Below are 25,221 nucleotides of genomic sequence, written 5' to 3' on the forward strand. Positions count from 1 at the left end.
GTGAAAGCTTGTGGGTAATTGAGTTTCTCCACCAATCTTTGGCTGACAACAGTGTTTTCCCTTTTGTAAACGAATGCAACTAAACATGGGTGGCCTTTGATTAAACACCTTGTTTCTCTACTACCTTTTCCATCATCTTTATCTTTTCTTCCTTTTCTGTTTCATCAATTTCCATTCCTTCCACAGTTTATATTTCTTCCTTTTCTATTCTTTCTTTTTCTATTTTCTCCTTCAGCCTATGGTAATCCTTACTGGCTCGTCTTGGTGTCATAAATTTCAACTTCATTTCATGTCCCTCATGCCTTAAATAAAGGGAACCTTTACAAAGATTGAGCGTTCTAAAATGAAGTCATGCCAATCTCAAAAGAAGATGACAAGAGTTTGTGGGAGCAATAACAGATAATACTTCTTGCACACATTGTCCCGTACTGAATTTGATCCATGCTTGATTCGAGTGAATGCTTGTTGGTAACTTGAGTTTCTCCACCAATCTTTGGCTTACAACAGTGTTGTCGCTTTTGTAAACGAATGCAACTAAACATGGGTGGCCTTTGATTAAACACCTTGTTACTCTACTACCTTTTCCATCATCTTTATCTTTTCTTCCTTTTCTTTTTCTTCAATTTCCATTCCTTCCTCAGTTTATATTTCATCCTTTTCTATTCTTTCTTTTTCTATTTTCTCCTTCAGCCTATGTTGATCCTTACTGGCTTGTCTTGGTGTCATAAATTTCAACTTCATTTCATGTCCCTCATGCCTCAAATAAAGGGAAGCTTTATAAAGATTGAGCGTTCTAAAATGAAGCCATGCCAATCTCAAAAGAAGATGACAAGAGTTTGTGGGAGCATTATCAGATAATACTTCTTGCACACATTGTCCCGTACTAAATTTGATCCATGCTTGATTCGAGTGAATGCTTGTTGGTAACTTGAGTTTCTCCACCAATCTTTGGCTTACAACAGTGTCGTCGCTTTTCTAAACGAATGCAACTAAACATGGGTGGCCTTTGATTAAACACCTTGTTACTCTACTACCTTTTCCATCATCTTTATCTTTTCTTCCTTTTCTTTTTCTTCAATTTCCATTCCTTCCACAGTTTATATTTCTTCCTTTTCTATTCTTTCTTTTTCTATTTTCTCCTTCAGCCTATGTTGATCCTTACTGGCTTGTCTTGGTGTCATAAATTTCAACTTCATTTCATGTCCCTCATGCCTCTAATAAAGGGAACCTTTATCAAGATTGAGCGTTTTAAAATGAAGCCATGCCCATCTAAAAAGAAGATGACAAGAGTTTGTGGGAGCAATATCACATAATACTTCTTTCACACATTGTCCTGTACTGAATTTGATCATTCCTTGATTCGAATGAAAGCTTGTTGGTCACTTGAGTTTCTCCACCAATCTTTGGCTTACAACAGTGTTGTCGCTTTTGTAAACGAATGAAACTAAACATGGGTGGCCTTTGATTAAACACCTTGTTTCTCTACTACCTTTCCCATCATCTTTATCTTTTCTTCCTTTTCTTTTTCTTCAATTTCCATTCCTTCCACAGTTTATATTTCATCCTTTTCTATTCTTTCTTTTTCTATTTTCTCCTTCAGCCTATGTTGATCCTTACTGGCTTGTCTTGGTGTCATAAATTTCAACTTCATTTCATGTCCCTCATGCCTCAAATAAAGGGAAGCTTTATAAAGATTGAGCGTTCTAAAATGAAGCCATGTCAATCTCCAAAGAAGATGACAAGAGTTTGTGGGAGCATTATCAGATAATACTTCTTGCACACATTGTCCCGTACTGAATTTGATCCATGCTTGATTCGAGTGAATGCTTGTTGGTAACTTGAGTTTCTCCACCAATTTTTGGCTTACAACAGTGTTGTCGCTTTTGTAAACGAATGCGACTAAACATGGGTGGCCTTTGATTAAACACCTTGTTACTCTACTACCTTTTCCATCATCTTTATCTTTTCTTCCTTTTCTTTTTCTTCAATTTCCATTCCTTCCACAGTTTATATTTCTTCCTTTTCTATTCTTTCTTTTTCTATTTTCTCCTTCAGCCTATGGTGATCCTTAAACGCTTGTCTTGGTGTCATAAATTTCAACTTCATTTCATGTCCCTCATGCCTCTAATAAAGGGAACCTTTATCAAGATTGAGAGTTTTAAAATGAGGCCATGCCCATCTAAAAAGATGATGACAAGAGTTTGTGGAGCAATATCACATAATACTTCTTTCCCACATTGTCGTGTACTGAATTTGATCCTTGCTTGATTCGAGTGAATGCTTGTTGGTAACTTGAGTTTCTCCACCAATCTTTGGCTTACAACGGTGTTGTCGCTTTCGTAAACGAATGCAACTAAACATGGGTGGCCTTTGATTAAACACCTTGTTACTCTACTACCTTTTCCATCATCTTTATCTTTTCTTCCTTTTCTTTTTCTTCAATTTCCATTCCTTCCACAGTTTATATTTCTTCCTTTTCTATTATTTCTTTTTCTATTTTCTCCTTCAGCCTATGTTGATCCTTACTGGCTTGTCTTGGTGTCATAAATTTCAACTTCATTTCATGTCCGTCATGCCTCGAATAAAGGGAACCTTTATAAAGATTGAGCGTTCTACAATGAAGCCATGCCAATCTCAAAAGAAGATGACAAGAGTTTGTGGGAGCATTATCAGATAATACTTCTTGCACACATTGTCCCGTACTGAATTTGATCCATGCTTGATTCGAGTGAAAGCTTGTTGGTAATTGAGTTTCTCCACCAATCTTTGGCTTACAACAGTGTTTTCCCTTTTGTAAACGAATGCAACTAAACATGGGTGGCCTTTGATTAAACACCTTGTTTCTCTACTACCTTTTCCATCATCTTTATCTTTTCTTCCTTTTCTTTTTCTTCAATTTCCATTCCTTCCACAGTTTATATTTCTTCCTTTTCTGTTCTTTCTTTTTCTATTTTCTCCTTCAGCCTATGTTGATCCTTACTGGCTTGTCTTGGTGTCATAAATTTCAACTTCATTTCATGTCCCTCATGCCTCAAATAAAAGGAACCTTTATAAAAATTGAGCGTTCTAAAATGAAGTCATGCCAATCTCAAAAGAAGATGACAAGAGTTTGTGGGAGCATTATCAGATAATACTTCTTGCACACATTGTCCTGTACTGAATTTGATCCTTGTTTGATTCGAATGAAAGCTTGTGGGTAACTTGAGTTTGTCCACCAATCTTTGGCTTACAACAGTGTTGTCGCTTTCGTAAAAGAATGCAACTAAACATGGGTGGCCTTGGATTAAAAACCTTGTTTCTCTACTACCTTTTCCATCATCTTTATCTTTTCTTCCTTTAATTTTTCTTCAATTTCCATTCCTTCCACAGTTTATATTTCTTCCTTTTCTATTCTTTCTTTTTCTATTTTCTCCTTCAGCCTATGTTGATCCTTACTGGCTTGTCTTGGTGTCATAAATTGCAACTTCATTTCATGTCCCTCATGCCTCAATTAAAGGGAAGCTTTATAAAGATTGAGCGTTCTACAATGAAGCCATGCCAATATCAAAAGAAGATGACAAGAGTTTGTGGGAGCATTATCAGATAATACTTCTTGCACACATTGTCCCATACTGAATTTGATCCTTGCTTGATTCGAGTGAATTCTTGTTGGTAACTTGAGTTTCTCCACCAATCTTTGGCTTACAACAGTGTTGTCGCTTTCATAAACGGATGCAACTAAACATGGGTGGCCTTTGATTAAACACCTTGTTTCTCTACTACCTTCTTCATCATCTTTATCTTTTCTTCCTTTTCTTTTTCTTCAATTTCCATTCCTTTCACAGTTTATATTTCTTCCTTTTCTATTCTTTCTTATTCTATTTTCTCCTTCAACCTATGTTGATCCTTACTAGCTTGTCTTTGGTGTCATAAATTTCAACTTCATTTCATGTCCCTCATGCCTCAAATAAAGGGAACCTTTATCAAGATTGAGCGTTTTAAAATGAAGCCATGCCCATCTAAAAAGAAGATGACAAGAGTTTGTGGGAGCAATATCACATAATACTTCTTTCACACATTGTCCTGTACTGAATTTGATCCTTCCTTGATTCGAATGAAAGCTTGTTGGTCACTTGAGTTTCTCCACCAATCTTTGGCTTACAACAGTGTTGTCGCTTTCGTAAACGAATGCAACTAAACATGGGTGGCCTTTGATTAAACACCTTGTTTCTCTACTACCTTCTTCATCATCTTTATCTTTTCTTCCTTTTCTTTTTCTTCAATTTCCATTCCTTCCACAGTTTATATTTCTTCCTTTTCTATTATTTCTTTTTCTATTTTCTCCTTCAGCCTATGTTGATCCTTACTGGCTTGTCTTGGTGTCATAAATTTCAACTTCATTTCATGTCCGTCATGCCTCGAATAAAGGGAACCTTTATAAAGATTGAGCGTTCTACAATGAAGCCATGCCAATCTCAAAAGAAGATGACAAGAGTTTGTGGGAGCATTATCAGATAATACTTCTTGCACACATTGTCCCGTACTGAATTTGATCCATGCTTGATTCGAGTGAAAGCTTGTTGGTAATTGAGTTTCTCCACCAATCTTTGGCTTACAACAGTGTTTTCCCTTTTGTAAACGAATGCAACTAAACATGGGTGGCCTTTGATTAAACACCTTGTTTCTCTACTACCTTTTCCATCATCTTTATCTTTTCTTCCTTTTCTTTTTCTTCAATTTCCATTCCTTCCACAGTTTATATTTCTTCCTTTTCTGTTCTTTCTTTTTCTATTTTCTCCTTCAGCCTATGTTGATCCTTACTGGCTTGTCTTGGTGTCATAAATTTCAACTTCATTTCATGTCCCTCATGCCTCAAATAAAAGGAACCTTTATAAAAATTGAGCGTTCTAAAATGAAGTCATGCCAATCTCAAAAGAAGATGACAAGAGTTTGTGGGAGCATTATCAGATAATACTTCTTGCACACATTGTCCTTTACTGAATTTGATCCTTGTTTGATTCGAATGAAAGCTTGTGGGTAACTTGAGTTTGTCCACCAATCTTTGGCTTACAACAGTGTTGTCGCTTTCGTAAAAGAATGCAACTAAACATGGGTGGCCTTGGATTAAAAACCTTGTTTCTCTACTACCTTTTCCATCATCTTTATCTTTTCTTCCTTTAATTTTTCTTCAATTTCCATTCCTTCCACAGTTTATATTTCTTCCTTTTCTATTCTTTCTTTTTCTATTTTCTCCTTCAGCCTATGTTGATCCTTACTGGCTTGTCTTGGTGTCATAAATTGCAACTTCATTTCATGTCCCTCATGCCTCAATTAAAGGGAAGCTTTATAAAGATTGAGCGTTCTACAATGAAGCCATGCCAATATCAAAAGAAGATGACAAGAGTTTGTGGGAGCATTATCAGATAATACTTCTTGCACACATTGTCCCATACTGAATTTGATCCTTGCTTGATTCGAGTGAATTCTTGTTGGTAACTTGAGTTTCTCCACCAATCTTTGGCTTACAACAGTGTTGTCGCTTTCATAAACGGATGCAACTAAACATGGGTGGCCTTTGATTAAACACCTTGTTTCTCTACTACCTTCTTCATCATCTTTATCTTTTCTTCCTTTTCTTTTTCTTCAATTTCCATTCCTTTCACAGTTTATATTTCTTCCTTTTCTATTCTTTCTTATTCTATTTTCTCCTTCAACCTATGTTGATCCTTACTAGCTTGTCTTTGGTGTCATAAATTTCAACTTCATTTCATGTCCCTCATGCCTCAAATAAAGGGAACCTTTATCAAGATTGAGCGTTTTAAAATGAAGCCATGCCCATCTAAAAAGAAGATGACAAGAGTTTGTGGGAGCAATATCACATAATACTTCTTTCACACATTGTCCTGTACTGAATTTGATCCTTCCTTGATTCGAATGAAAGCTTGTTGGTCACTTGAGTTTCTCCACCAATCTTTGGCTTACAACAGTGTTGTCGCTTTCGTAAACGAATGCAACTAAACATGGGTGGCCTTTGATTAAACACCTTGTTTCTCTACTACCTTTTCCATCATCTTTATCTTTTCTTCCTTTTCTTTTTCTTCAATTTCCATTCCTTCCACAGTTTATATTTCTTCCTTTTCTATTCTTTCTTTTTCTATTTTCTCCTTCAGGCTATGTTGATCCTTACTGGCTTGTCTTGGTGTCATAAATTGCAACTTCATTTCATGTCCCTCATGCCTCAAATAAAGGGAAGCTTTATAAAGATTGAGCGTTCTAAAATGAAGCCATGCCAATCTCAAAAGAAGATGACAAGAGTTTGTGGGAGCAATATCAGATAATACTTCTTGCACACATTGTCCCATACTGAATTTGATCCTTGCTTGATTCGAGTGAATGCTTGTTGGTAACTTGAGTTTCTCCACCAATCTTTGGCTTACAACAGTGTTGTCGCTTTTGTAAACGAATGCAACTAAACATGGGTGGGCTTTGATTAAACACCTTGTTACTCTACTACCTTTTCCATCATCTTTATCTTTTCTTCCTTTTCTTTTTCTTCAATTTCCATTCCTTCCTCAGTTTATATTTCATCCTTTTCTATTCTTTCTTTTTCTATTTTCTCCTTCAGCCTATGTTGATCCTTACTGGCTTGTCTTGGTGTCATAAATTTCAACTTCATTTCATGTCCCTCATGCCTCAAATAAAGGGAAGCTTTAGAAAGATTGAGCGTTCTAAAATGAAGCCATGCCAATCTCAAAAGAAGATGACAAGAGTTTGTGGGAGCATTATCAGATAATACTTCTTGCACACATTGTCCCGTACTGAATTTGATCCATGCTTGATTCGAGTGAATGCTTGTTGGTAACTTGAGTTTCTCCACCAATCTTTGGCTTACAACAGTGTCGTCGCTTTTCTAAACGAATGCAACTAAACATGGGTGGCCTTTGATTAAACACCTTGTTTCTCTACTACCTTTTCCATCATCTTTATCTTTTCTTCCTTTTCTTTTTCTTCAATTTCCATTCCTTCCACAGTTTATATTTCTTCCTTTTCTATTATTTCTTTTTCTATTTTCTCCTTCAGCCTATGTTGATCCTTACTGGCTTGTCTTGGTGTCATAAATTTCAACTTCATTTCATGTCCGTCATGCCTCGAATAAAGGGAACCTTTATAAAGATTGAGCGTTCTACAATGAAGCCATGCCAATCTCAAAAGAAGATGACAAGAGTTTGTGGGAGCATTATCAGATAATACTTCTTGCACACATTGTCCCGTACTGAATTTGATCCATGCTTGATTCGAGTGAAAGCTTGTTGGTAATTGAGTTTCTCCACCAATCTTTGGCTTACAACAGTGTTTTCCCTTTTGTAAACGAATGCAACTAAACATGGGTGGCCTTTGATTAAACACCTTGTTTCTCTACTACCTTTTCCATAATCTTTATCTTTTCTTCCTTTTCTTTTTCTTCAATTTCCATTCCTTCCACAGTTTATATTTCTTCCTTTTCTGTTCTTTCTTTTTCTATTTTCTCCTTCAGCCTATGTTGACCCTTACTGGCTTGTCTTGGTGTCATAAATTTCAACTTCATTTCATGTCCCTCATGCCTCAAATAAAAGGAACCTTTATAAAGATTGAGCGTTCTAAAATGAAGTCATGCCAATCTCAAAAGAAGATGACAAGAGTTTGTGGGAGCATTATCAGATAATACTTCTTGCACACATTGTCCTGTACTGAATTTGATCCTTGTTTGATTCGAATGAAAGCTTGTGGGTAACTTGAGTTTGTCCACCAATCTTTGGCTTACAACAGTGTTGTCGCTTTCGTAAACGAATGCAACTAAACATGGGTGGCCTTGGATTAAAAACCTTGTTTCTCTACTACCTTTTCCATCATCTTTATCTTTTCTTCCTTTAATTTTTCTTCAATTTCCATTCCTTCCACAGTTTATATTTCTTCCTTTTCTATTCTTTCTTTTTCTATTTTCTCCTTCAGCCTATGTTGATCCTTACTGGCTTGTCTTGGTGTCATAAATTGCAACTTCATTTCATGTCCCTCATGCCTCAATTAAAGGGAAGCTTTATAAAGATTGAGCGTTCTACAATGAAGCCATGCCAATATCAAAAGAAGATGACAAGAGTTTGTGGGAGCATTATCAGATAATACTTCTTGCACACATTGTCCCATACTGAATTTGATCCTTGCTTGATTCGAGTGAATTCTTGTTGGTAACTTGAGTTTCTCCACCAATCTTTGGCTTACAACAGTGTTGTCGCTTTCATAAACGGATGCAACTAAACATGGGTGGCCTTTGATTAAACACCTTGTTTCTCTACTACCTTCTTCATCATCTTTATCTTTTCTTCCTTTTCTTTTTCTTCAATTTCCATTCCTTTCACAGTTTATATTTCTTCCTTTTCTATTCTTTCTTATTCTATTTTCTCCTTCAACCTATGTTGATCCTTACTAGCTTGTCTTTGGTGTCATAAATTTCAACTTCATTTCATGTCCCTCATGCCTCAAATAAAGGGAAGCTTTATAAAGATTGAGCGTTCTAAAATGAAGCCATGCCAATCTCAAAAGAAGATGACAAGAGTTTGTGGGAGCAATATCAGATAATACTTCTTGCACACATTGTCCCATACTGAATTTGATCCTTGCTTGATTCGAGTGAATGCTTGTTGGTAACTTGAGTTTCTCCACCAATCTTTGGCTTACAACAGTGTTGTCGCTTTCGTAAACGAATGCAACTAAACATGGGTGGCCTTTGATTAAACACCTTGTTTCTCTACTACCTTTTCCATCATCTTTATCTTTTCTTCCTTTTCTTTTTCTTCAATTTCCATTCCTTCCACAGTTTATATTTCTTCCTTTTCTATTCTTTCTTTTTCTATTTTCTCCTTCAGCCTATGTTGATCCTTACTGGCTTGTCTTGGTGTCATAAATTTCAACTTCATTTCATGTCCCTCATGCCTGAAATAAAGAGAACCTTTATCAAGATTGAGCGTTTTAAAATGAAGCCATGCCAATCTCAAAAGAGGATGACAAGATTTTGTGGGAGCAATATCAGATAATACTTCTTGCACACATGGTCCCGTACTGAATTTCATCCTTGCTTGATTCGAGTGAATGCTTGTTGGTAACTTGAGTTTCTCCACCAATCTTTGGCTTACAACAGTGTTGTCGCTTTTGTAAACGAATGCAACTAAACATGGGTGGCCTTTGATTAAACACCTTGTTACTCTACTACCTTTTCCATCATCTTTATCTTTTCTTCCTTTTCTTTTTCTTCAATTTCCATTCCTTCCTCAGTTTATATTTCATCCTTTTCTATTCTTTCTTTTTCTATTTTCTCCTTCAGCCTATGTTGATCCTTACTGGCTTGTCTTGGTGTCATAAATTTCAACTTCATTTCATGTCCCTCATGCCTCAAATAAAGGGAAGCTTTATAAAGATTGAGCGTTCTAAAATGAAGCCATGCCAATCTCAAAAGAAGATGACAAGAGTTTGTGGGAGCATTATCAGATAATACTTCTTGCACACATTGTCCCGTACTGAATTTGATCCATGCTTGATTCGAGTGAATGCTTGTTGGTAACTTGAGTTTCTCCACCAATCTTTGGCTTACAACAGTGTCGTCGCTTTTCTAAACGAATGCAACTAAACATGGGTGGCCTTTGATTAAACACCTTGTTACTCTACTACCTTTTCCATCATCTTTATCTTTTCTTCCTTTTCTTTTTCTTCAATTTCCATTCCTTCCACAGTTTATATTTCTTCCTTTTCTATTCTTTCTTTTTCTATTTTCTCCTTCAGCCTATGTTGATCCTTACTGGCTTGTCTTGGTGTCATAAATTTCAACTTCATTTCATGTCCCTCATGCCTCAAATAAAGGGAACCTTTACAAAGATTGAGCGTTCTAAAATGAAGCCATGCCAATCTCAAAAGAAGATGACAAGAGTTTGTGGGAGCAATATCAGGTAATACTTCTTGCACACATTGTCCCGTACTGAATTTGATCCATGCTTGATTCGAGTGAATGCTTGTTGGTAACTTGAGTTTCTCCACCAATCTTTGGCTTACAACAGTGTTGTCGCTTTTGTAAACGAATGCGACTAAACATGGGTGGCCTTGGATTAAACACCTTGTTACTGTACTACCTTTTCCATCATCTTTATCTTTTCTTCCTTTTCTTTTTCTTCAATTTCCATTCCTTCCACAGTTTATATTTCTTCCTTTTCTATTCTTTCTTTTTCTATTTTCTCCTTCAGCCTATGGTGATCCTTAAACGCTTGTCTTGGTGTCATAAATTTCAACTTCATTTCATGTCCCTCATGCCTCTAATAAAGGGAACCTTTATCAAGATTGAGAGTTTTAAAATGAGGCCATGCCCATCTAAAAAGATGATGACAAGAGTTTGTGGAGCAATATCACATAATACTTCTTTCCCACATTGTCGTGTACTGAATTTGATCCTTGCTTGATTCGAGTAAATGCTTGTTGGTAACTTGAGTTTCTCCACCAATCTTTGGCTTACAACGGTGTTGTCGCTTTTGTAAACGAATGCGACTAAACATGGGTGGCCTTTGATTAAACACCTTGTTACTCTACTACCTTTTCCATCATCTTTATCTTTTCTTCCTTTTCTTTTTCTTCAATTTCCATTCCTTCCACAGTTTATATTTCTTCCTTTTCTATTCTTTCTTTTTCTATTTTCTCCTTCAGCCTATGGTGATCCTTACTCGCTTGTCTTGGTGTCATAAATTTCAACTTCATTTCATGTCCCTCATGCCTCTAATAAAGGGAACCTTTATCAAGATTGAGAGTTTTAAAATGAGGCCATGCCCATCTAAAAAGATGATGACAAGAGTTTGTGGAGCAATATCACATAATACTTCTTTCCCACATTGTCGTGTACTGAATTTGATCCTTGCTTGATTCGAGTGAATGCTTGTTGGTAACTTGAGTTTCTCCACCAATCTTTGGCTTACAACAGTGTGGTCGCTTTCGTAAACGAATGCAACTAAACATGGGTGGCCTTTGATTAAACACCTTGTTACTCTACTACCTTTTCCATCATCTTTATCTTTTCTTCCTTTTCTTTTTCTTCAATTTCCATTCCTTCCACAGTTTATATTTCTTCCTTTTCTATTCTTTCTTTTTCTATTTTCTCCTTCAGCCTATGTTGATCCTTACTGGCTTGTCTTGGTGTCATAAATTTCCACTTCATTTCATGTCCCTCATGCCTCTAATAAAGGGAACCTTTATCAAGATTGAGCGTTTTAAAATGAAGCCATGCCCATCTAAAAAGAAGATGACAAGAGTTTGTGGGAGCAATATCACATAATACTTCTTTCACACATTGTCCTGTACTGAATTTGATCCTTCCTTGATTCGAATGAAAGCTTGTTGGTCACTTGAGTTTCTCCACCAATCTTTGGCTTACAACAGTGTTGTCGCTTTTGTAAACGAATGAAACTAAACATGGGTGGCCTTTGATTAAACACCTTGTTTCTCTACTACCTTTCCCATCATCTTTATCTTTTCTTCCTTTTCTTTTTCTTCAATTTCCATTCCTTCCACAGTTTATATTTCATCCTTTTCTATTCTTTCTTTTTCTATTTTCTCCTTCAGCCTATGTTGATCCTTACTGGCTTGTGTTGGTGTCATAAATTTCAACTTCATTTCATGTCCCTCATGCCTCTAATAAAGGGAACCTTTATCAAGATTGAGAGTTTTAAAATGAGGACATGCCCATCTAAAAAGATGATGACAAGAGTTTGTGGAGCAATATCACATAATACTTCTTTCCCACATTGTCGTGTACTGAATTTGATCCTTGCTTGATTCGAGTGAATGCTTGTTGGTAACTTGAGTTTCTCCACCAATCTTTGGCTTACAACAGTGTTGTCGCTTTCATAAACGGATGCAACTAAACATGGGTGGCCTTTGATTAAACACCTTGTTTCTCTACTACCTTTTTCATCATCTTTATCTTTTCTTCCTTTTCTTTTTCTTCAATTTCCATTCCTTCCACAGTTTATATTTCTTCCTTTTCTATTCTTTTTTTTTCTATTTTCTCCTTCAGCCTATGGTGATCCTTACTGGCTTGTCTTGGTGTCATAAATTTCAACTTCATTTCATGTCCCTCATGCCTCAAATAAAGGGAACCTTTACAAAGATTGAGCGTTCTAAAATGAAGCCATGCCAATCTCAAAAGAAGATGACAAGAGTTTATGGGAGCAATATCAGGTAATACTTCTTGCACACATTGTCCCGTACTGAATTTGATCCATGCTTGATTCGAGTGAATGCTTGTTGGTAACTTGAGTTTCTCCACCAATCTTTAGCTTACAACAGTGTTGTCGCTTTCATAAACGGATGCAACTAAACATGGGTAGCCTTTGATTAAACACCTTGTTTCTCTACTACCTTTTTCATCATCTTTATCTTTTCTTCCTTTTCTTTTTCTTCAATTTCCATTCCTTCCACAGTTTATATTTCTTCCTTTTCTATTCTTTCTTTTTCTATTTTCTCCTTCAGCCTATGTTGATCCTTACTGGCTTGTGTTGGTGTCATAAATTTCAACTTCATTTCATGTCCCTCATGCCTCTAATAAAGGGAACCTTTATCAAGATTGAGCGTTTTAAAATGAAGCCATGCCAATCTAAAAAGAAGATGACAAGAGTTTGTGGGAGCAATATCACATAATACTTCTTTCACACATTGTCCTGTACTGAATTTGATCCTTCCTTGATTCGAGTGAATGCTTGTTGGTAACTTGAGTTTCTCCACCAATCTTTGGCTTACAACAGTGTTGTCGCTTTCATAAACGGATGCAACTAAACATGGATGGCCTTTGATTAAACACCTTGTTTCTCTACTACCTTTTTCATCATCTTTATCTTTACTTCCTTTTCTTTTTCTTCAATTTCCATTCCTTCCACAGTTTATATTTCTTCCTTTTCTATTCTTTCTTTTTCTATTTTCTCCTTCAGCCTATGGTGATCCTTACTGGCTTGTCTTGGTGTCATAAATTTCAACTTCATTTCATGTCCCTCATGCCTCAAATAAAGGGAAGCTTTATAAAGATTGAGCGTTCTAAAATGAAGCCATGTCAATCTCAAAAGAAGATGACAAGAGTTTGTGGGAGCATTATCAGATAATACTTCTTGCACACATTGTCCCGTACTGAATTTGATCCATGCTTGATTCGAGTGAATGCTTGTTGGTAACTTGAGTTTCTCCACCAATCTTTGGCTTACAACAGTGTTGTCGCTTTTGTAAACGAATGCAACTAAACATGGGTGGCCTTTGATTAAACACCTTGTTACTCTACTACCTTTTCCATCATCTTTATCTTTTCTTCCTTTTCTTTTTCTTCAATTTCCATTCCTTCCACAGTTTATATTTCTTCCTTTTCTATTCTTTCTTTTTCTATTTTCTCCTTCAGCCTATGGTGATCCTTACTCGCTTGTCTTGGTGTCATAAATTTCAACTTCATTTCATGTCCCTCATGCCTCTAATAAAGGGAACCTTTATCAAGACTGAGAGTTTTAAAATGAGGCCATGCCCATCTAAAAAGATGATGACAAGAGTTTGTGGAGCAATATCACATAATACTTCTTTCCCACATTGTCGTGTACTGAATTTGATCCTTGCTTGATTCGAGTGAATGCTTGTTGGTAACTTGAGTTTCTCCACCAATCTTTGGCTTACAACAGTGTTGTCGCTTTTGTAAACGAATGAAACTAAACATGGGTGGCCTTTGATTAAACACCTTGTTTGTCGACTACCTCTTCCATCATCTTTATCTTTTCTTCCTTTTCTTTTTCTTCAATTTCCATTCCTTCCACAGTTTATATTTCTTCCTTTTCTATTCTTTCTTTTTCTACTTTCTCCTTCAGCCTATGGTGATCCTTACTGGCTTGTCTTGGTGTCATAAATTTCAACTTCATTTCATGTCCCTCATGCCTCAAATAAAGGGAACCTTTACAAAGATTGAGCGTTCTAAAATGAAGCCATGCCAATCTCAAAAGAAGATGACAAGAGTTTGTGGGAGCAATATCAGGTAATTCTTCTTGCACACATTGTCCCGTACTGAATTTGATCCATGCTTGATTCGAGTGAATGCTTGTTGGTAACTTGAGTTTCTCCACCAATCTTTGGCTTACAACAGTGTTGTCGCTTTTGTAAACGAATGCAACTAAATATGGGTGGCCTTTGATTAAACACCTTGTTTCTCTACTACCTTTTCCATCATCTTTATCTTTTCTTCCTTTTCTTTTTCTTCAATTTCCATTCCTTCCACAGTTTATATTTCTTCCTTTTCTATTCTTTCTTTTTCTATTTTCTCCTTCAGCCTATGTTGATCCTTACTGGCTTGTCTTGGTGTCATAAATTTCAACTTCATTTCATATCCCTCATGCCTCTAATAAAGGGAACCTTTATCAAGATTGAGAGTTTTAAAATGAGGCCATGCCCATCTAAAAAGATGATGACAAGAGTTTGTGGAGCAATATCACATAATACTTCTTTCCCACATTGTCGTGTACTGAATTTGATCCTTGCTTGATTCGAGTGAATGCTTGTTGGTAACTTGAGTTTCTCCACCAATCTTTGGCTTACAACAGTGTTGTCGCTTTTGTAAACGAATGCAACTAAACATGGGTGGCCTTTGATTAAACACCTTGTTACTCTACTACCTTTTCCATCATCTTTATCTTTTCTTCCTTTTCTTTTTCTTCAATTTCCCTTCCTTCCACAATTTTTATTTCTTCCTTTTCTATTCTTTCTTTTTCTATTTTCTCCTTCAGCCTCTGTTGATCCTTACTGGCTTGTCTTGGTGTCATAAATTTCAACTTCATTTCATGTCCCTCATGCCTCTAATAAAGGGAACCTTTATCAAGATTGAGCGTTTTAAAATGAAGCCATGCCCATCTAAAAAGAAGATGACAAGAGTTTGTGGGAGCAATATCACATAATACTTGTTTCACACATTGTCCTGTACTGAATTTGATCCTTCCTTTATTCGAATGAAAGCTTGTTGGTAACTTGAGTTTCTCCACCAATCTTTGGCTTACAACAGTGTTGTCGCTTTTGTAAACGAATGCAACTAAACATGGGTGGCCTTTGATTAAACACCATGTTACTCTACTACCTTTTCCATCATCTTTATCTTTTCTTCCTTTTCTTTTTCTTCAATTTCCATTCCTTTCATAGTTTATATTTCTTCCTTTTCTATTCTTTCTTTTTCTATTTTCTCCTTCAGCCTATGGTGATCCTTACTGGCTTGTCTTGGTGTCATAAATTTCAACTTCATTTCATGTCCCTCATGCCTCAAATAAAGAGAACCTTTATCAAGATTGAGCGTTTTAAAATGAAGCCATGCCAATCTCAAAAGAAGATGACAAGATTTTGTAGGAGCAATATCACATAATACTTCTTGCACACATTGTCCCGTACTAAATTTGATCCTTGCTTGATTCGAGTGAATGCTTTTTGGTAACTTGAGTTTCTCCATCAATCTTTAGCTTACAACAATGTTGTCGCTTTCATAAACGGATGCAACTAAACATGGGTGGCCTTTGATTAAACACCTTGTTTCTCTACTACCTTTTTCATCATCTTTATCTTTTCTTCCTTTTCTTTTTCTTCAATTTCCATTCCTTCCACAGTTTATATTTCTTCCTTTTCTATTCTTTCTTTTTCTATGTTCTCCTTCAGCCTATGTTTATCCTTACTGGCTTGTCTTGGTGTCATAAATTTCAACTTCATTTCATGTCCCTCATGCCTCAAATAAAAGGAAGCTTTATAAAGATTGAGCGTTCTAAAATGAAGCCATGTCAATCTCAAAAGAAGATGACAAGAGTTTGTGGGAGCAATATCACATAATACTTCTTGCACACATTGTCCCGTACTGAATTTGATCCATGCTTGATTCGAGTGAATGCTTGTTGGTAACTTGAGTTTCTCCACCAATCTTTGGCTTACAACAGTGTTGTCGCTTTTGTAAACGAATGCAACTAAACATGGGTGGCCTTTGATTAAACACCTTGTTACTCTACTACCTTTTCCATCATCTTTATCTTTTCTTCCTTTTCTTTTTCTTCAATTTCCATTCCTTCCACAGTTTATATTTCATCCTTTTGTATTCTTTCTTTTTCTATTTTCTCCTTCAGCCTATGTTGATCCTTACTGGCTTGTCTTGGTGTCATAAATTTCAACTTCATTTCATGTCCCTCATGCCTCTAAGAAAGGGAACCTTTATCAAGATTGAGAGTTTTAAAATGAGGCCATGCCCATCTAAAAAGATGATGACAAGAGTTTGTGGAGCAATATCACATAATACTTCTTTCCCACATTGTCGTGTACTGAATTTGATCCTTGCTTGATTCGAGTGAATGCTTGTTGGTAACTTGAGTTTCTCCACCAATCTTTGGCTTACAACAGTGTTGTCGCTTTCATAAACGGATGCAACTAAACATGGGTGGCCTTTGATTAAACACCTTGTTTCTCTACTACCTTTTTCATCATCTTTATCTTTTCTTCCTTTTCTTTTTCTTCAATTTCCATTCCTTCCACAGTTTATATTTCTTCCTTTTCTATTCTTTTTTTTTCTATTTTCTCCTTCAGCCTATGGTGATCCTTACTGGCTTGTCTTGGTGTCATAAATTTCAACTTCATTTCATGTCCCTCATGCCTCTAACAAAGGGAACCTTTATCAAGATTGAGAGTTTTAAAATGAGGCCATGCCCATCTAAAAAGATGATGACAAGAGTTTGTGGAGCAATATCACATAATACTTCTTTCCCACATTGTCGTGTACTGAATTTGATCCTTGCTTGATTCGAGTGAATGCTTGCTGGTAACTTGAGTTTCTCCACCAATCTTTGGCTGACAACAGTGTTGTCGCTTTTGTAAACGAATGAAACTAAACATGGGTGGCGTTTGATTAAACACCTTGTTTGTCGACTACCTCTTCCATCATCTTTATCTTTTCTTCCTTTTCTTTTTCTTCAATTTCCATTCCTTCCACAGTTTATATTTCTTCCTTTTCTATTCTTTCTTTTTCTATTTTCTCCTTCAGCCTATGGTGATCCTTACTGGCTTGTCTTGGTGTCATAAATTTCAACTTCATTTCATGTCCCTCATGCCTCTAATAAAGGGAACCTTTATCAAGATTGAGAGTTTTAAAATGAGGCCATGCCCATCTAAAAAGATGATGACAAGAGTTTGTGGAGCAATATCAGGTAATACTTCTTTCCCACATTGTCGTGTACTGAATTTGATCCATGCTTGATTCGAGTGAATGCTTGTGGGTAACTTGAGTTTCTCCACCAATCTTTGGCTTACAACAGTGTTGTCGCTTTTGTAAACGAATGCAACTAAATATGGGTGGCCTTTGATTAAACACCTTGTTTCTCTACTACCTTTTCCATCATCTTTATCTTTTCTTCCTTTTCTTTTTCTTCAATTTCCATTCCTTCCACAGTTTATATTTCTTCCTTTTCTATTCTTTCTTTTTCTATTTTCTCCTTCAGCCTATGGTGATCCTTACTGGCTTGTCTTGGTGTCATAAATTTCAACTTCATTTCATGTCCCTCATGCCTCAAATAAAGGGAACCTTTACAAAGATTGAGCGTTCTAAAATGAAGCCATGCCAATCTCAAAAGAAGATGACAAGAGTTTGTGGGAGCAATATCAGGTAATACTTCTTGCACACATTGTCCCGTACTGAATTTGATCCATGCTTGATTCGAGTGAATGATTGTTGGTAACTTGAGTTTCTCCACCAATCTTTAGCTTACAACAGTGTTGTCGCTTTCATAAACGGATGCAACTAAACATGGGTAGCCTTTGATTAAACACCTTGTTTCTCTACTACCTTTTTCATCATCTTTATCTTTTCTTCCTTTTCTTTTTCTTCAATTTCCATTCCTTCCACAGTTTATATTTCTTCCTTTTCTATTCTTTCTTTTTCTATTTTCTCCTTCAGCCTATGTTGATCCTTACTGGCTTGTCTTGGTGTCATAAATTTCAACTTCATTTCATGTCCCTCATGCCTCTAATAAAGGGAACCTTTATCAAGATTGAGCGTTTTAAAATGAAGCCATGCCAATCTAAAAAGAAGATGACAAGAGTTTGTGGGAGCAATATCACATAATACTTCTTTCACACATTGTCCTGTACTGAATTTGATCCATGCTTGATTCGAGTGAATGATTGTTGGTAACTTGAGTTTCTCCACCAATCTTTAGCTTACAACAGTGTTGTCGCTTTCATAAACGGATGCAACTAAACATGGGTAGCCTTTGATTAAACACCTTGTTTCTCTACTACCTTTTTCATCATCTTTATCTTTTCTTCCTTTTCTTTTTCTTCAATTTCCATTCCTTCCACAGTTTATATTTCTTCCTTTTCTATTCTTTCTTTTTCTATTTTCTCCTTCAGCCTATGTTGATCCTTACTGGCTTGTCTTGGTGTCATAAATTTCAACTTCATTTCATGTCCCTCATGCCTCTAATAAAGGGAACCTTTATCAAGATTGAGCGTTTTAAAATGAAGCCATGCCAATCTAAAAAGAAGATGACAAGAGGTTGTGCGAGCAATATCACATAATACTTCTTTCATACATTGTCCTGTACTGAATTTGATCCTTCCTTGATTCGAATGAAAGCTTGTTGGTAACTTGAGTTTCTCCACCAATCTTTGGCTTACAACGGTGTTGTCGCTTTCGTAAACGAATGCAACTAAACATGGGTGGCCTTTGATTAAACACCTTGTTTCTCTACTACCTTTTCCATCATCTTTATCTTTTCTTCCTTTTCTGTTTCATCAATTTCCATTCCTTTCACAGTTTATATTTCTTCCTTTTCTATTCTTTCCTTTTCTATTTTCTCCTTCAGCCTATGTTGATCCTTACTGGCTTGTCTTGGTGTCATAAATTTCAACTTCATTTCATATCCCTCATGCCTGAAATAAAGAGAACCTTTATCAAGATTGAGCGTTTTAAAATGAAGCCATGCCAATCTGAAAAGAGGATGACAAGATTTTGTGGGAGCAATGTCAGATAATACTTCTTGCACACATTGTCCCGTACTGAATTTGATCCTTGCTTGATTCGAGTGAATGCTTGTTGGTAACTTGAGTTTCTCCACCAATCTTTAGCTTACAACAGTGTTGTCGCTTTCATAAACGGATGCAACTAAACATGGGTAGCCTTTGATTAAACACCTTGTTTCTCTACTACCTTTTTCATCATCTTTATCTTTTCTTCCTTTTCTTTTTCTTCAATTTCCATTCCTTCCACAGTTTATATTTCTTCCTTTTCTATTCTTTCTTTTTCTATTTTCTCCTTCAGCCTATGGTGATCCTTACTGGCTTGTCTTGGTGTCATAAATTTCAACTTCATTTCATGTCCCTCATGCCTCTAATAAAGGGAACCTTTATCAAGATTGAGAGTTTTAAAATGAGGCAATGCCCATCTAAAAAGATGATGACAAGAGTTTGTGGAGCAATATCACATAATACTTCTTTCCCACATTGTCGTGTACTGAATTTGATCCTTGCTTGATTCGAGTGAATGCTTGTTGGTAACTTGAGTTTCTCCACCAATCTTTGGCTTACAACAGTGTTGTCGCTTTCATAAACGGATGCAACTAAACATGGATGGCCTTTGATTAAACACCTTGTTTCTCTACTACCTTTTTCATCATCTTTATCTTTACTTCCTTTTCTTTTTCTTCAATTTCCATTCCTTCCACAGTTTATATTTCTTCCTTTTCTATTCTTTCTTTTTCTATTTTCTCCTTCAGCCTATGGTGATCCTTACTGGCTTGTCTTGGTGTCATAAATTTCAACTTCATTTCATGTCCCTCATGCCTCAAATAAAGGGAAGCTTTATAAAGATTGAGCGTTCTAAAATGAAGCCATGTCAATCTCAAAAGAAGATGACAAGAGTTTGTGGGAGCATTATCAGATAATACTTCTTGCACACATTGTCCCGTACTGAATTTGATCCATGCTTGATTCGAGTGAATGCTTGTTGGTAACTTGAGTTTCTCCACCAATCTTTGGCTTACAACAGTGTTGTCGCTTTTGTAAACGAATGCAACTAAACATGGGTGGCCTTTGATTAAACACCTTGTTACTCTACTACCTTTTCCATCATCTTTATCTTTTCTTCCTTTTCTTTTTCTTCAATTTCAATTCCTTCCACAGTTTATATTTCTTCCTTTTCTATTCTTTCTTTTTCTATTTTCTCCTTCAGCCTATGGTGATCCTTACTCGCTTGTCTTGGTGTCATAAATTTCAACTTCATTTCATGTCCCTCATGCCTCTAATAAAGGGAACCTTTATCAAGACTGAGAGTTTTAAAATGAGGCCATGCCCATCTAAAAAGATGATGACAAGAGTTTGTGGAGCAATATCACATAATACTTCTTTCCCACATTGTCGTGTACTGAATTTGATCCTTGCTTGATGCGAGTGAATGCTTGTTGGTAACTTGAGTTTCTCCACCAATCTTTGGCTTACAACAGTGTTGTCGCTTTTGTAAACGAATGAAACTAAACATGGGTGGCCTTTGATTAAACACCTTGTTTGTCGACTACCTCTTCCATCATCTTTATCTTTTCTTCCTTTTTTTTTTCTTCAATTTCCATTCCTTCCACAGTTTATATTTCTTCCTTTTCTATTCTTTCTTTTTCTACTTTCTCCTTCAGCCTATGGTGATCCTTACTGGCTTGTCTTGGTGTCATAAATTTCAACTTCATTTCATGTCCCTCATGCCTCAAATAAAGGGAAGCTTTATAAAGATTGAGCGTTCTAAAATGAAGCCATGTCAATCTCAAAAGAAGATGACAAGAGTTTGTGGGAGCATTATCAGATAATACTTCTTGCACACATTGTCCCGTACTGAATTTGATCCATGCTTGATTCGAGTGAATGCTTGTTGGTAACTTGAGTTTCTCCACCAATCTTTGGCTTACAACAGTGTTGTCGCTTTTGTAAACGAATGCAACTAAACATGGGTGGCCTTTGATTAAACACCTTGTTACTCTACTACCTTTTCCATCATCTTTATCTTTTCTTCCTTTTCTTTTTCTTCAATTTCAATTCCTTCCACAGTTTATATTTCTTCCTTTTCTATTCTTTCTTTTTCTATTTTCTCCTTCAGCCTATGGTGATCCTTACTCGCTTGTCTTGGTGTCATAAATTTCAACTTCATTTCATGTCCCTCATGCCTCTAATAGAGGGAACCTTTATCAAGACTGAGAGTTTTAAAATGAGGCCATGCCCATCTAAAAAGATGATGACAAGAGTTTGTGGAGCAATATCACATAATACTTCTTTCCCACATTGTCGTGTACTGAATTTGATCCTTGCTTGATTCGAGTGAATGCTTGTTGGTAACTTGAGTTTCTCCACCAATCTTTGGCTTACAACAGTGTTGTCGCTTTTGTAAACGAATGAAACTAAACATGGGTGGCCTTTGATTAAACACCTTGTTTGTCGACTACCTCTTCCATCATCTTTATCTTTTCTTCCTTTTTTTTTTCTTCAATTTCCATTCCTTCCACAGTTTATATTTCTTCCTTTTCTATTCTTTCTTTTTCTACTTTCTCCTTCAGCCTATGGTGATCCTTACTGGCTTGTCTTGGTGTCATAAATTTCAACTTCATTTCATGTCCCTCATGCCTCAAATAAAGGGAACCTTTACAAAGATTGAGCGTTCTAAAATGAAGCCATGCCAATCTCAAAAGAAGATGACAAGAGTTTGTGGGAGCAATATCAGGTAATTCTTCTTGCACACATTGTCCCGTACTGAATTTGATCCATGCTTGATTCGAGTGAATGCTTGTTGGTAACTTGAGTTTCTCCACCAATCTTTGGCTTACAACAGTGTTGTCGCTTTTGTAAACGAATGCAACTAAATATGGGTGGCCTTTGATTAAACACCTTGTTTCTCTACTACCTCTTCCATCATCTTTATCTTTTCTTCCTTTTCTTTTTCTTCAATTTCCATTCCTTCCACAGTTTATATTTCTTCCTTTTCTATTCTTTCTTTTTCTACTTTCTCCTTCAGCCTATGGTGATCCTTACTGGCTTGTCTTGGTGTCATAAATTTCAACTTCATTTCATGTCCCTCATGCCTCAAATAAAGGGAACCTTTACAAAGATTGAGCGTTCTAAAATGAAGCCATGCCAATCTCAAAAGAAGATGACAAGAGTTTGTGGGAGCAATATCAGGTAATTCTTCTTGCACACATTGTCCCGTACTGAATTTGATCCATGCTTGATTCGAGTGAATGCTTGTTGGTAACTTGAGTTTCTCCACCAATCTTTGGCTTACAACAGTGTTGTCGCTTTTGTAAACGAATGCAACTAAATATGGGTGGCCTTTGATTAAACACCTTGTTTCTCTACTACCTTTTCCATCATCTTTATCTTTTCTTCCTTTTCTTTTTCTTCAATTTCCATTCCTTCCACAGTTTATATTTCTTCCTTTTCTATTCTTTCTTTTTCTATTTTCTCCTTCAGCCTATGTTGATCCTTACTGGCTTGTCTTGGTGTCATAAATTTTAACTTCATTTCATATCCCTCATGCCTCTAATAAAGGGAACCTTTATCAAGATTGAGAGTTTTAAAATGAGGCCATGCCCATCTAAAAAGATGATGACAAGAGTTTGTGGATCAATATCACATAATACTTCTTTCCCACATTGTCGTGTACTGAATTTGATCCTTGCTTGATTCGAGTGAATGCTTGTTGCTAACTTGAGTTTCTCCACCAATCTTTGGCTTACAACAGTGTTGTCGCTTTTGTAAACGAATGCAACTAAACATGGGTGGCCTTTGATTAAACACCTTGTTACTCTACTACCTTTTCCACCATCTTTATCTTTTCTTCCTTTTCTTTTTCTTCAATTTCCATTCCTTCCACAGTTCATATTTCTTCCTTTTGTATTCTTTCTTTTTCTATTTTCTCCTTCAGCCTATGGTGATCCTTACTGGCTTGTCTTGGTGTCATAAATTTCAACTTCATTTCATGTCCCTCATGCCTCAAATAAAGGGAAGCTTTACAAAGATTGAGCGTTCTAAAATGAAGCCATGCCAATCTCAAAAGAAGATGACAAGAGTTTGTGGGAGCAATATCAGATAATACTTCTTGCACACATTGTCCCGTACTGAATTTGATCCATGCTTGATTCGAGTGAATGCTTGTTGGTAACTTGAGTTTCTCCACCAATCTTTGGCTTACAACAGTGTTGTCGCTTTTGTAAACGAATGCAACTAAACATGGGTGGCCTTTGATTAAACACCTTGTTACTCTACTACCTTTTCCATCATCTTTATCTTTTCTTCCTTTTCTTTTTCTTCAATTTCCATTCCTTCCACAATTTTTATTTCTTCCTTTTCTATTCTTTCTTTTTCTATTTTCTCCTTCAGCCTCTGTTGATCCTTACTGGCTTGTCTTGGTGTCTTAAATTTCAACTTCATTTCATGTCCCTCATGCCTCTAATAAAGGGAACCTTTATCAAGATTGAGCGTTTTAAAATGAAGCCATGCCCATCTAAAAAGAAGATGACAAGAGTTTGTGGGAGCAATATCACATAATACTTCTTTCACACATTGTCCTGTACTGAATTTGATCCTTCCTTGATTCGAATGAAAGCTTGTTGGTAACTTGAGTTTCTCCACCAATCTTTGGCTTACAACAGTGTTGTCGCTTTTGTAAACGAATGCAACTAAACATGGGTGGCCTTTGATTAAACACCATGTTACTCTACTACCTTTTCCATCATCTTTATCTTTTCTTCCTTTTCTTTTTCTTCAATTTCCATTCCTTCCATAGTTTATATTTCTTCCTTTTCTATTCTTTCTTTTTCTATTTTCTCCTTCAGCCTATGGTGATCCTTACTGGCTTGTCTTGGTGTCATAAATTTCAACTTCATTTCATGTCCCTCATGCCTCAAATAAAGAGAACCTTTATCAAGATTGAGCGTTTTAAAATGAAGCCATGCCAATCTCAAAAGAAGATGACAAGATTTTGTAGGAGCAATATCACATAATACTTCTTGCACACATTGTCCCGTACTAAATTTGATCCTTGCTTGATTCGAGTGAATGCTTTTTGGTAACTTGAGTTTCTCCACCAATCTTTAGCTTACAACAGTGTTGTCGCTTTCATAAACGGATGCAACTAAACATGGGTGGCCTTTGATTAAACACCTTGTTTCTCTACTACCTTTTTCATCATCTTTATCTTTTCTTCCTTTTCTTTTTCTTCAATTTCCATTCCTTCCACAATTTATATTTCTTCCTTTTCTATTCTTTCTTTTTCTATGTTCTCCTTCAGCCTATGTTTATCCTTACTGGCTTGTCTTGGTGTCATAAATTTCAACTTCATTTCATGTCCCTCACGCCTCAAATAAAAGGAAGCTTTTTAAAGATTGAGCGTTCTAAAATGAAGCCATGTCAATCTCAAAAGAAGATGACAAGAGTTTGTGGCAGCATTATCAGATAATACTTCTTGCACACATTGTCCCGTACTGAATTTGATCCATGCTTGATTCGAGTGAATGCTTGTTGGTAACTTGAGTTTCTCCACCAATCTTTGGCTTACAACAGTGTTGTCGCTTTTGTAAACGAATGCAACTAAACATGGGTGGCCTTTGATTAAACACCATGTTACTCTACTACCTTTTCCATCATCTTTATCTTTTCTTCCTTTTCTTTTTCTTCAATTTCCATTCCTTCCATAGTTTATATTTCTTCCTTTTCTATTCTTTCTTTTTCTATTTTCTCCTTCAGCCTATGGTGATCCTTACTGGCTTGTCTTGGTGTCATAAATTTCAACTTCATTTCATGTCCCTCATGCCTCAAATAAAGAGAACCTTTATCAAGATTGAGCGTTTTAAAATGAAGCCATGCCAATCTCAAAAGAAGATGACAAGATTTTGTAGGAGCAATATCACATAATACTTCTTGCACACATTGTCCCGTACTAAATTTGATCCATGCTTGATTCGAGTGAATGCTTGTTGGTAACTTGAGTTTCTCCACCAATCTTTGGCTTACAACAGTGTTGTCGCTTTTGTAAACGAATGCAACTAAACATGGGTGGCCTTTGATTAAACACCTTGTTACTCTACTACCTTTTCCATCATCTTTATCTTTTCTTCCTTTTCTTTTTCTTCAATTTCCATTCCTTCCACAATTTTTATTTCTTCCTTTTCTATT

The sequence above is a fragment of the Vigna unguiculata genome, chromosome 5, assembly GCF_037176805.1.
Source record: "Vigna unguiculata cultivar grain cowpea cultivar isolate G323 ecotype 2 chromosome 5, ASM3717680v1, whole genome shotgun sequence".
In the NCBI taxonomy this organism is placed as follows: Eukaryota; Viridiplantae; Streptophyta; class Magnoliopsida; order Fabales; family Fabaceae; genus Vigna; species Vigna unguiculata.